Raw genomic sequence first — 14,672 nt, forward strand, 5'->3', positions numbered from 1 at the left:
TACTAAGGTCCTAATTAGTAACCAACCAGGAAAATCTCTGATTAGGCACATTATGAATACTGACAGCAGTTAAGGTCCAGGCATACAGGAAGTTTATGTCAAAAGACCAAACCTATGCATCAGGTAGACATCCCAGAAATTAGGCAAATCATGAGATCGGTGGAGACTAGACAGGTATATCTCTTCCCCTCTGACATACACCTGTATGGCTGCCACTGGCTGTGAAAGTTATCTCAATTTACCCAAGTACTTCAAGCTGATTTGTAGCTTAAGGTGAAGTTTTCCACAGTGCTGAAAAGTGTTCTGTTTCCTCTTGCTGATTTTCATGTAAATTTGTGGTTTCATTTTTAAACAGACTTATTGAGATATAATTTAAATATTTGCTTAGTTTTTGATATGCCTTTCTTCTTGGCACATATACCCTGTAAGAAACTAGAGGTCTCTTTCTTTTTTTAGTATCCATGACACATTATTTTCTCCTTTCCTTAAGAGAGATTTTTCTACTTAAAATGTATTCTTTATCTATCTGATGTAACAGTTGTCATTTTTCCATCCCTATCATTTACAACCTAATTATTTCTTGGACTAAAACCTGTTTATAAGGAGATATGTTTGCCTGTTTCATGCTGCTGACAAAAGATTCATAGTGATAGTAGGCAAAGCAACATGTTCAGTTATCAATTAAATATACTAAGGCAGGGGAAACATTAAATATAAGATCTAATGACCTAGAGGCTAAGCAGCAGATTGAAAACACAAGCTACAGTTGTGAGTATTGAGCTCAATTCTGTTCTGAGCTTGCTCTCTTTGCTTCAGCTCTCTCTGCAGAAATGGAGTAAGTCATGCTAACCAACCTTCAAAGATAGTTGTGAGGAATGTTGCTAAAAATAATAAAATGTAATAGTCACTAACATAATTTTCTAGAGAAATTGAAATGAAAAGCAAACTGAGTATCTAAGAAATAGTTTTTCTAAAGTTTATTCAGAGAACAACCTTTCTAACAATCATCTTATTTCTCTTTACGATTATCTAGTTTTACCATATTAGTGTTACCAAGGTGCCATATTATGTAGGATGAGTCGAAAACTTGAATTCTGAGCAAAAATTACATTTTAGGTTTTGTAATAACATGAAGCAATTGAAGATATGAGATTTGTGTTTGGTTATTTACATCAATATTGAACACACTGTGTTTCTTTTTCCTTCTAGTAGATGTGATTTTTAAGGTCATTTACATTAGAGCTTTATTTTTCCTAACACATACACATAACTATTATTATTTTTTAAGTAGAATCCATTGTACAGCCAAATTTTAAAATGTTCTGAAGGAGTTTGATAGTACCTTAAGTTCAATGAATAGCAATATTGGATACTATTGGATACCAAATGCATTGGGTAAATTATTTGTCATAGAGCTTTATTTTTAAAGTACAGTTTATATTTCAGAAAATGCACAGTAACTAAATTACTTCCCTACACTTTTCCTGAATAACCTTTTACTGTATTCTGGTTTTTTGGTTGTTGTTTTTTGTTTGTTTTTTACTTAAAATGTTACTTAGTAACTGAAGCAGTAATGCAAACAATAGAGCTCCCTTACAACATCCTTGCATTATATGTTCATTTTCTGCTCGGATTTATAGTATTCTCTATAGTCTGTGGATTATCAGAATCATTGAACTCTATTTTTAGTCACACTTCATTAATTCAGAATGGACATAAATTGAGGATGACTAAGTAAAAAACAAAAGAAAAGTATGAGGTTTAGGAAATACTCTAAATTCCTTCAGAAACAATAATGTTGTTCACTAGAAACTCCAGGTTTCTTTTTCCCTTGAAAACATTTTTTTTTTGCATCATGCAAGATTTCTTAGCAATGTGACTGTCACATTATATCAGAACAGACAAGTGAGATGATGGGGCACTGTTAATTTGATCTTGAGCAATGATTTCAAACATTCTATAGTATTCAATGATATCTATTATTAAAATAGGTTACAGCAAGACCTTTGCTAGTTACTTCAATCATTACTTGTTATCACTATATAATTATGAAAATAATTTAATAGTTTTACATTTTTATAATTCATGGTATCATTGAACTATTAATCATTTGTTTCTTGAGTTTTAAGTGAACTCTGGGCACTACTAAATAGAGGAAAACAATGTCACATTGTGGGGAGCTTAATATATTCAAACCTGTAAGCAACAGTTCTATTACACTTATGTTCTTTTTGGTTTTGTGAATCTATTGTATGTTTTTGATTTGTAGTTGTAAGCAACAATTCTAAATAGTAGATTATGAGCTAATCTGAAAATAATACTATCATTTATAGAATCTGTTGCTTTTTAACAATAAAAGATCCCTAGAGAACAACAATAAAGTATTGCTTACAACAGTGCATTCAGCCATCCCCCGGATCTGTCTTTTGCTTCAATGGTGTTTGGACAGAACAGACCCAGGGACGCCCCTTGCTCCAGCCTCAACCATCCTCCAACCCTTTTTTCCAGTCGCAGCTTTTGGAAACAGCCACTCAGCCATCCTCAGCTTTTGGGACCAGCCAACACCATTTTTTGAGCTTAACTCCTTATTACTGATCAGCCACGAGCTCCCAGATTCCTCAGAATTATTCCGCTGAGGTGGAGGCCGCCGCCAACCTCCTGGTCAACCTGCATCTGGGTCCTCCTACACCTACTTCTCTCTGGGCTTCTATTTCCACCGCGAGGATGTGGCTCGGGACGGCATGGGCCACTTTTTCTGCGAATTGTCCAAGGAGAGGCATGAGGATACTAACAGTCTCTTGAAGATGCAAAACCAGTGCCACGACACTACCTTCTTTCAGGACGTGCAGAAGCCGTCCCAAGATGAGTGGGGTAAAACCCAGGACGCTATGGAAGCCGCCATTCTCATGGAGAAGAGCCTGAGCCAGGCCCTTGCGGGCCTGCAAGCCCTGAGTTCTGCCCGCAGGCACGTACCCCTGTGACTTCCTGGAGAGCCGCTTCCTGCAGGAGCAGCTGAAACTCATCAAGCAGATGGCGACCACCCGACTAACCTCCACAGGCTGGCTGGTCCCAGGCTGGGCTCGGCCAGTATCTCTTTGAAAGGCTCACCCTCAAGCACAACTAGGAGCCTCCAGAGCCCAGAGGCCTTTGAGGAGCCGCCCTGGTGTCAGGGCTTCTGCCTGAAGCCAGTCTCTGCAGCCACTAGGGCTTTGTAACCACCCTGGGGCCCTCTCCCAAGCCTTGGACCAAATGGAAACAATAAAGCTTTTTGCAGCAAAAAACCCCCAATTATTTACACATGACTTTAATTCTGCTCTCTGTGAAAGGATACTTGGTTTCTGTCTTTGTTTTCCTGAGACCTTGAGAATAAGACAAGTAAATTTTGGAGAAGAGGATTTCTTTAGTTGTGTCTCATTTTTTTTTTTTAGTATTAGTTACTGAACCTATTTGTAATCTGGCATAAACAATTGAATTATTGAATTAATCTAAAAGGAGCAAAGATCAGGCATCTATGTTATGAAGCTAACTTATTTGTTTATTCCTCAATCCAACACTCAAAGCTTACTCTTTCCTTCCAGTGTCCTATAAAAGATATATTGATACTATAAAATATATACTGACTTGTATTTTGAGGAGTCTAAACTAAATGAAAATAGGAGTAATTTGGACTTTGGAAACCTTATGAGAATATTTATGTTATTTATTATATGTTGAGGCAACTGAAGGTGAAACTGGAGCTGTGGAACTAGATGGCATTGAAGTCAAATGCAGCATTAATTTCTAGGAAGCCAAGTAACCAAATTGGACCCAATTAGCTTTTCTCAGTGTTGTGACCACAGATTGCACACAGGCTCTCTTCCAAATGTGTGTCACAGACCCAAGGCAGCTATGGAAGGAGTCAGACTGTGTGTCCTGATTATGAGCCAGACACATGACCTTTACTGATAGGCAATGACATATTATGGAGTGTTTAAACATTTCTAGACATACACAAACTTTTTAAATGTTTGCATTCCAATAATTTTAGCTAAATTCATTTACATACTTTCTTCTTATGTATGGAAAAATTTACTTTCCTCTAGTAAAACATATCACCTATATCTGCCCATGTCTTGGAAGAGAGGACATACTAAAACTTCTGCTTCACTGATACTGAAGAGCAATATATGCATATATCCACAATACAAACATACATTAGATTTACTAAACATAGTAAATAATGAAAGGGTTTTAATATCAACATAATAGACTCTCAATGACAAGTCCTATGATTTTTTTCCTTCTCAGTACTTTTTCCTTTGTACAAGATATTGCCTTATGTTTCCAGAATGAGACTGATAATGGGTTTATCCTCCTAAAATAGATGCCTGATCTATGCTCCTTTTAGAGTAAAATAAATTCTCTTAGCAAGAGCCTTACACAATAGGTTTGAAGGTACTTTGTGAACACGTTTTGAGAATACCTGAAGTTAATTACTAATCATCTAATTCAAAATGACAGGTACTCTGATTTACTTTTACACCTCACCCACACATTTTTAAAAATTTTTAAAAATTTGTATTTAGCTCTCAGAAATTCTGTGAGGGAATCCATCCCCTGAAGGACCAAAGTTCTATAATTATTTAAAAGATGTGTATTTATAGCTAGATTTAAATTTAAGATAGGTGGGTGCAGAACCTGAAAAGGCATAGATAGGAGTAAAAGTAGGTTTTATAGCATGTGCCCCAATAAGTAAATTCCACTCCATACACTTCCTTCTTGCAAATACTCTAAATCCAGTGTCATTCTACTGTGTAGGTGCAAGGTGCATATCTCATAACCATTGAAACAGTAATATAATCATAAAAATGAGTACCAGGAATGATTTTTCTTTGCCTATAATATTTCATAAAGATGCTCTTATAACCCTTCTGCTTGGGAGGATCTAAAATTCAAAATGGAAGGGAGATTATACAGTTACAATAGTTCTTTGGAATCATTTAGCTATTTCAAGTAAAGTTACATATTTAAGACCAAAAATTAACTTCTACTTCAATAAAACATATACATATATATGATATAGTTCAGGCTATTTTCTAAACCAAGTAATTTTTGAAGGGTAATGGTACTGCTGATGTACAGGGCATGAAGAGATATTTTCTTTCAAATGACTTAGAGAGGTCAAAAGTAAAGATGCTTGTGTTATGCTTGCGTTATAGTATATTTTCTATATTTGTGTCAATTTTTGATATATAGAAGAGCCTTTTTGCACTCCATTTCCTTTCAACAGGTCTTTTATTTTATAAAGTGCATTTTAATAGGTAAGATGTCACCGTAAAAACTGATAAAAAGGATAGCAATCATACGGTGGTTTTAAATCTTTCAAATTAAGCTAAGAATTATATTCACACATAAATAATTTTCTGGTAATAAATTAGAGTTCTCTCAGCATGTGAAATATTACTTTAATTTGATGATCAGGTTGGTATATTAGAGCTCTTTTATTGGAGTAGAAAAACATAAAGCCTAATTCCCTGGTGATTTATGTAATAGTGCCCAAGCCATTACTAAGCCCACTTTGTCTATTAATTAGAATTTTGGTGATCAGATGAATTATGAGTCATTTAATTGAGTATAATCATCATCAGGTAAGCCAGTATGAGCCATGCCATTGAACAAATTAAGCTTACTAAGAATACCGATTTCAAACTAATATAATATTGCAAGTCAACTATACTTCAATTTTAAAAAACCGCTGGTTTCAACTCTTCCCGTTCAGTACTTGCCAAACAAGATTATATCTTTTCTCTTTAAAGTTTTCTTTGCAGAGAAAAAATAAATGGTGACCTTGGCATAACAATAATTGGTTATTTCCAGACTCTCCTAACCTACAGATGAATTAGTTGAACCTCTGAGCTACAAAATTTTCCATGCAACTTTCATTTCTTCTCTGCGTACTGGGAACCAAGTCAAACAGTTTTTTAAAGAGACTTTTAGTTAGAATTTACTTTTGAGTAGTACTTTTGAAAGGATATAGTTAACTATTTTATTGATGAATACATACATTTCTACCCTTTAAGCAATGAGTTGAAAGAATACTTTTGTGCAATAAACTAGGAGTGTTGTGCACTGATAACAGCTCACATTCATTGAACATTTACTGTAAGCTCAGAATCATTCTAAGAGTATTACATGCATTTTTCACTATCTCTTCCAACAACCTTTTATGATAAGTTTTGCTACTCTTTTAAAAGATAAGGAAATAATCACATAGAAGTTAAATAACTGGCCCAAGATATACAGCTTGTACACAGCAAAGCTGAGATATCTCCTTTAGCAATTTATGGCATAAAGTTTTCCATTTTTATGCTCAGAAATCATTCTTTTGTGTTTGGTCTTTATTAACTATGTAAATATCATACTGACCTTTGCCCCAAAGCAGTGCATACTTACCCTGAAATAAGCAGTTAAACAGTTGTACAGTTAAAAGAGAATTGATATTTTTCTTCTCAGCCTAGCATGCAATAACACATCTTATGGTGTTTACTAATCTAACAATGTGGATTCACTGTGTATAATGACTCTGTATTGACCAAAACTGAAATTTATGCAGTATATTAAATTTATCATTAAATATATTTGTGGCAGGTCGATGATTAATACCCTTGCAAGCAAACCCACAGACTGTTATTATGAGTTGGCCATGTGTTTGCTTTTAGGCACTTTGCCTGAATAAAATGTATTCAGGACCAAAATATTCTTCTCTTACACAAAAGTAGTCTGTTTTTTATAATTAATGTATGAGTTTAACTGGAGAACAGACCTGAATAAAGAATGGACTTAAAATGTATTTCTATTTAAAGTTATTGGAAGCAGTCAGAAAGAGAAAAATAAATACCGTATGCTAACACACATATATGGAATCTAAAAAAAATATGGTTCTGATAAACCTAGGGGCAGGACAGGAATAAAGACGCAGAAGTAGAGAATGGACTTGAAGACATGGGGATGGAGAAGGGTAAGCTGGGACGAAGTGAGAGAGTAGCATTGACATATATACACTACCAAACGTGAAATAGATAGTTAGTGGGAAGCAGCTGCGTAGCACAGGGAGATCAGCTCGGTGCTTTGTGACCACCTAGAGGGGTGGGATAGGGAGGGTGGGAGGGAGGCACAAGAGGGAGGGGATATGGGGATATATGTATACATATAGCTGATTCACTTTGTTATACAGCAGAAAGTAACACAATATTGTAAAGCAATTATACTTCAATAAAGATGTAAAAAAAATAAATAAAATTACTGGATGCATTCAGTGAATCATCTATTCTTGGTTATCTATATATATGCATGGTGGCATGCCATGTAAACCATGGACTAGCCTCATCATCGGACTTATGGCCTTTATTTGATATTTTTTGGTCAATGATTTTAATTAGGACATATCCAATATCTTCCACTTTGTGAAACTGTTTCTATACAGTTCTTAACACACCATGGGGGAAATCAAGCTGAAGATTTACATTTAAATATTCATGTATGCCCACTGGTATTCACTGATGGAAAAAATTCTAGAGTGCTTACTTTACTGAAATTTATGAATGGTTCTTGACAAATAAATTTCATCAATTTCAGATAAATTTAAGTGAAAATCTGGGCTTTCCCGGTGGTGCAGTGGTTGAGAGTCCGCCTGCCAATGCAGGGGACGCGGGTTCGTGCCCCGCTCCGGGAAGATCCCACATGCCGTGGAGCAGCTAGGCCCGTGAGCCATGGCCGCTGAGCCTGCGTGTCCGGAGCCTGTGCTCCGCAACGGGAGAGGCCACAACAGCGAAGGGCCCACGTACCGCAAAAAAAAAAAAAAAAAAAAAAAAAAAATTAAGTGAAAATCTAATTAAAATGACAAAAGCAATTATATGTAAATATAATTATATGCCTTGTTTTCAGATCCCAGATGCCCAATCCCCAAATTACATAAAAATTATTGTTAATCTCAGTAACAAATATTAAAATGAGCATTTTGCTGCGTTACTGTTATCTTTCACTTTTTAATCAATAGACTAAAAATTCAGAAGATTCGGGTTTGCAGCATTTAGACTGCTTTGGATTTGACTTTAACTGTTAATTCAGCTATTTTTACATTTCCATCGTGATTGATGTCGTACAACAATATTGTATTTATTTCTGCAGTTGTTAAGCTGATCTATGATGGCTTAGACATTGTCACATTCCATAATGTGTAGATCTTTTGAAATACCATAAAACTTTTAGAATATTTCTTTGATCATTAGAATTATTCAATGCTAGTCATTGACATTATTGACAGGGACCATATTTTTAAGAATTTGGCATGCACAGTATTGGGCTCAGGCATTACCATTATTCATAGTTGACGGTTCATTGGAAAGTAAAAAAATATTCAGATACTATTACCGTCTCTTCTCTAAAAGTACAGACAGTCCTCAACTTACAGTGGTTCAACTTATTGATTTTTTTCAACTTTACTGATGGTGCAAAAGTGGTACAAATTCAGTAGAAACCATACTTCAAATTTTGAATTGTAATCTTTTCCTGGGCTAGCAGAATATAGTATGATACTCTCCCGTGATGCTGGGCAAGCTGCAGCTCCCAGTCAGGCATGTGATCACAAAGGTAAAGAACCGATACACTTACAACCAGTCTGTTTTTCACTTTCAGTACAGTAGTCAATAAATTACATGAGATATTCAACACCTTATTATAAAATAGGCTTTGTGTTAGATGATTTTGCCCATCTGTAGGCTAATGTAAGTGTTCTGAGCATGTTTAAAGTGGGCTAGGCTAAGTTATGGTTAGATGTATTAGGTTAGGTGTATTAAATGCATTTTTGACTTACGATATTGTCAACTTACTATGGGTTTGGGCACATAACACCATTGTAAGTTAAGGAAGATCTGTATAGATAGTTGTATTCACTTGTAACATACTTGAGAATGAGTCTAATATGCACTTGTTATAGAACCTGTTCATAGAAAATGAGCAATGACAGTACCCAAACATTTACCTTTTCCTTTCTAAAGTACAGAAATGAAAATGTCAGGGTTCTGTTAGACATAGGCAAACAAAAAACAAGAAAAAAAACACTCTTTGGGAGCATTTACCTTTATAAGAGAGAAGTGTTAAATCTTAGAAGTAGAGTAACTTGGACTACAGAATTAAATTTATCTGAAATACACTGTAAAATAATATTTCACATCACTTGGATAAAATCACTTAAAAATTTCAATTCCATTTTATATTTTGGATTAAGTAACTTCACGCATAAGCATTTATTTATACAAAATAATTTTTAAAGGAATATGCTAGCTATATGACCTCGGGCAATTTACTTAGCTTTCCTGTAAAATAAGTATTTCTCACCTTTAAAATGGGGATAACCCATTTTAAGCTTTGATGCAAAGATTAAATGAAATAATATAATTACATACATAGTTTTAAATAGCTACAGCTAATATCTACATTAACAATATTCACAACATATACAAACAGCCTCAAATTGAGGCGCATACACGTATTCTGTGGATTTTCAAATATGACTTTGGAAAAATGGCAGCCATATGTACACATATGTATTAAAGTTAATAGGCAGAAATTGAGATTATTAGACTGTGTTACAATTTTCTGTTCTTGACTACATCGTTTGGTCAGTGTTTCCTGCCTTAAATTTTCATTATTAAATGAAACATGAACAGCATAGCTATGAAGGCAGGTTATCTTCATTTAACTATAACAAGATTAATATGGATCAGGAGACTTATCTGATTGCACCCTTAAGATCACCAGGATTTAAAGTGCTGCTTCCCCATGCATAATTGGGCTTTAAAAATTCTATGATTCTCCATTAGTGAGCCAGATATTCTCAGGGCAAAAGCTCTTTCCCAGTTGTCAAGTAGACAAACTTGAAAGCTATATTAACTCTTTAGGTTGCCAAAGAACTATAATTGGCCTAAGGTAATAACTCACTGAATCTCACTTTACTGACCTGAATTAATTAGAAATTAACTTCAGTTTGGGGTAAACCTTATATTAAATAGTAAATTCCAAGAAAACAAAAACACTAAGAGATAAATTATTTCACTAAATTATTCAAATTTTTATTTTAAACTTTATTTGTATCTTTATATTCCTATGACTATTTTAATGGATTTGATGGAAAATATATGATTGATAAATTTGACAAATATGAGCACTCGCTTCAGCAGCACATATACTAAAGTTGGAATGATACAGAGACACTTAGCATGGCCCCTGCACAAGAATGACACACAAATTCATGAAGCAATCCGTGTTTTCAATACCTTTGGACTGCAAAAAAAAAAAAAAATGACGTATGTGATATTAAGCTAAAGAAACCAAGATTTTGAAAGCAACATTAAGAAATCTAAGGTTGTTACAACTCACCTTTTCCTTCATATAAACTCAAAAAAGCCTTTTGGCCACTGCCTCTTCTCAGGATCTCCATCCTTAATGGAGGACATGCAAATAAATTCAGAAAAGGAGAAACACATTCATCATTTGGCATTCGATATTCTTGAATTCTACTATTCTTATTATAGACTATCTGGCATCATATGGCAATGTGAGGTTTTATTTTCAGTGAAAAATCTCAATATTAAGTAGAAAAATATGGCTATGAAATGATACATTTTCTATTTCATCTATGTGAAAATATACAGAAGTTTAAAAGTCGTTATATATGAGCGTTAAAATCACTTGGGATCTTTATATTCTTTCTCTTCTGTTTCTCAAATTTTATATGCTATATATGTATATTGTTTATAAGCAATGGAAATAATGTGATATCTTAAAACATTGGAAATTTTTTTGCCACAAAGACCAAAAGGAGTCTCAAACCTTTTACTTCTATAACTAAAATTTTCTGTCTCCAGATCTCTCAAAATACTTACATTAATAATACATTATATTATAATATATTCTTTTTTTAATAAATTTATTTTATTTACTTATTTATTTTTGGCTGTGTTGGGTCTTCGTTGTTGTGCGCAGGTTTTCTCTAGCTGCAGCAAGCGGAGGCCACTCTTCGTTGCGGTACGTGGGGAGAACAGGCTCCAGGTGCACAGGCTTCAGTACTTGTGGCACGCAGGCTCAGTAGTTGTGGTGCACGGGCCCAGCAGCTCTGTGGCATGTGGGATCCTCCTGGACCAGGGTTCGAACCTGTGTCCCCTGCATTGGGGGCTTAACCACTGCACCACAAGGGAAGCCCTATAATATATTCTAATAAGAAAACACATTAGCCTCTGGCTGCTTCGAGGCTATATTTGATAAGTTTTTGAACTCCCAGCTTGTTATGGGCAGTAGGGAGAATAGCTCTGTTCTCAGTAGTTGTGTTTTTCCCGACAGTAGCTCCTCAGGGCAGTGCACAGACACCTTTTAACACATGAACAAATGTGTTTGTGGGTTAAACAAGATCCAGGCTCTGTAGTCATGACCCAACAAAGAGCTTCATAACGTGTCTTTCCACCTATTTCATAGTCTAGTTTTTCCAAGATATACTCCTAAGAAAATCCTTACCAGAAAAAAAAAACGAAAGAGTGGCGTACGGTTCATTCTATCCAGTGTCTGAAGCTGTGTTTCTATGGCAACATTTAGAATTTGAAACACTCCAAGAGCCACCATTTCTCCTGTTAAACAACAAACTTTTCAGGGAAACTGCTGAGCTCGTAGTGACTTTTTTTTTGTTTTTACAGTGAGACGTTTTCAAGAATTTTTTTTCTCTAAGTCTGCAGTAGGCAGGAAAAAAAAGGAAAAATGTATCTTCTACCACCCCTTTTTCTTATCTGCTTTCTCACTTCAAACAAGTTTCTCATTGTATTTCTGCCCATATTTTTCCAAATCCTAAATCAAAGAATTTGAAATAATATATTTGTGGTAAGTACTCAAGGCTGATCAATGTTCTTAAGTCAAAATGTACAGCACAATAAGAGATACTTTATATTACCTAGTGTCTTATCCTTAAAAAATTACGTCTATTATTTCATTTGAGCCCCCCAGTAGTGGGACAGTTATTATACCCACTTAACAGATGTGTGATTAAGTTATGAGGGAGTGTTTTGCCTAAAGTCAAAAGCAGTGACTTAAAAGCAGGGTTGGTTCTAGAACCCATGTTTTCTGACTTTAAACTCTGCTGTCTACCAGATAATCTTCTTGATACTCTATTCATTACTGAGGTCTAAGAAGGTGGTAGATCTTAGATCCTATTTTACAGTTTCATACTCTGTTCACAATGGACCCTGAGCGCAAAATCATACTTATCTAAACTTTAGAAAAATATGGAACTACACTTCGTCTGATTACAGCTAAACATAGGAGGCACTGTGCCAGTTGCTGCCTTTTGCTCCTACATTGTGCCTACAAAACAAGCAAACTAGTGGCTTTCTAAATATTACATTAACATTTTCTTCACCATAGATGTATTATAAATAATCTAGTGGCATAATTATGAGAAAAGCTTATATATTCAGCAGCAAATATTCTGTATTATTTAATACATCTGTGGTTAGCCAGTTTAAAAGGTTGTATATATGTGATATAGGTACAAAAATATTCCTTCTTATAAATGTTAGACAAATTAACCTCAAAACAAGTTGACTCTGTTAAGTTGGAATAGTCTGGTGACACAATTTCTGGTTAAATTCTTTTTGTTTTTTTAACTTCAATGCTTATAGTTGCACATCTTTCTAAAATGCATAAGTCTTCTGTTCTGGTTTTTATTCAAATATCTAATCTGTCGTTTACATTAATGGGAGAATTCCAAGGAATACCAAAGAGGTAATCAATCTATATATATAGGCTCAAGAGTAGAAAGGGACCCGTGGAATGGTACAGTCTAATTTTCTCTTAATGTGTTATACTTAGTTTAACACATGCTTGTTGAAAGGTTATTTCATGTTTTCTCCTTGACAGTTCCAGTTTAAGGACCTTTGGTATTTACATTATTCCTTTTATTCCCTGGAGTTTGTTGTAGTACAGTGAAAAAATGAGTCATCGAATAACATGTGATGACCTGAAATAGTTGCTTTAGCTTCCCAAGAGGCCAGACATAGAAATAGTTTAAACCCTGACATCTTGATCATTTCATTGGACAAAAATTCAAAGGAATAAAAGTTGCGAAAAAATATGAACAATTATTGCAATGTTGAGAGATTTTTACAGTTTTTAAGGGTTGTTTTGATAACCATATCTAATAGTGAGTAGGTAAATATTAACTCTGAAAATCATTTGCCTGTAATCGTAAGTTTTGTCTGTGGGTGTCTAACACATACATGAAAATACATATATAAATGAAATTGATTAATCTACCAAAATGACTAAGCAAAAAGGCTTGCTCTCTAACATTCAGAATTCTCCTTAATCTTGTGATATAATCACCTTCGATTGCCCATAGCCATTGTTCCATGCTGAAAATAGAAATGTGTTCCACTTCTGCTTTCTGAGGGAAGAAAAGACCCACTTTTGAAAAGGAAATTAAAAGATCACTTGGGCTGCAAAATGCAAAAATATTTCCATTTTTATGCACCTTGGAAAAATCATTGCTAAGAAATCATTTGAAAAGAAAGAATTCATTGCGAGCTACAGGTGTGACAACTGTTAAATTGCAATACAGATTTTTTTCTTTCATGGGGATTTATTAATTGCTGAAAGAATTACTCATGAGAGTTTTAAAATAGAAATGTAGAAAATTACTTCTCCCCCAAAAAGGGCTTAAGTAATTTGTTATTATTGCCCTATGATACTCTGTTTTTCAGTCATTTGCTTGCTTGCTTGCTTTTTTACTTTTAGAACAGAATGAATATGCTCTATATGAAGTTTTTTAATCTTTAGAAAACCATCAAAAGACTGCTCTGGAATTATCTACTTTTGAGCTAAAAACTAGTCAGATAACAGGTGGCCTGAGTGGGTGAGTGTGAAATTCAAGGGCTAGAAGAAGAGGGAGATTTGCTTGCTTAAAATCTTCCTCTAGTTCAGTGTTTGAACTCCTTAATTTAATTAAAATACCAAGCAATTGTATTTGATTTCCTCTCCGTAATAATAAAGGTATAGACTAGTGAAAGTGCCTGACACATTCAAGAAATATATTATGATTTGTGTTAGATGTGTGTGCATGTGTGCATTTGTTGTGTGTTTGCAGGGCCACTATTGACGGTGGAAATGAGAAATAGGCTTTGGGAATTTTGTGAAGGGCTAAAAATTTTGTTTGGACTTTATTCTGTGGTCAATATAGATTTCTGGAGCTGATGGATAACATGATCACATCTCACACAGGAATTAAGCTATAATGGCAATATTGAGAAGAATTGGAGCAAGTAAGAGTCTAGAGGCAAGGAGAACTATGTGGAGACTATTGGAATAGTCTAGACAAAAGTTGATGAGGGCCAACAGGAAAGGAGGGAACAGATCCGAAAATATTGATATTTTGATAAGCTGATGCCTTAAACTTAAGTCATCTGGGAAAACTACCAGTGTATAATATCTCAATGAAGTACTGATTGCTTTCGTCTTCTCCTTGGAGGGCAAACCTCATTTAACTACAAGAAAACGTTCAGCCCTAGAGAATAATGAAGTACTTACTGGTACTTTAACCATGACACAATGAAACAGTATATTGGACGGAGTTAAAAATTCTGTTTTTCAGCCAG

The sequence above is a fragment of the Stenella coeruleoalba genome (assembly GCF_951394435.1).
Source record: "Stenella coeruleoalba genome assembly, chromosome: X".
In the NCBI taxonomy this organism is placed as follows: Eukaryota; Metazoa; Chordata; class Mammalia; order Artiodactyla; family Delphinidae; genus Stenella; species Stenella coeruleoalba.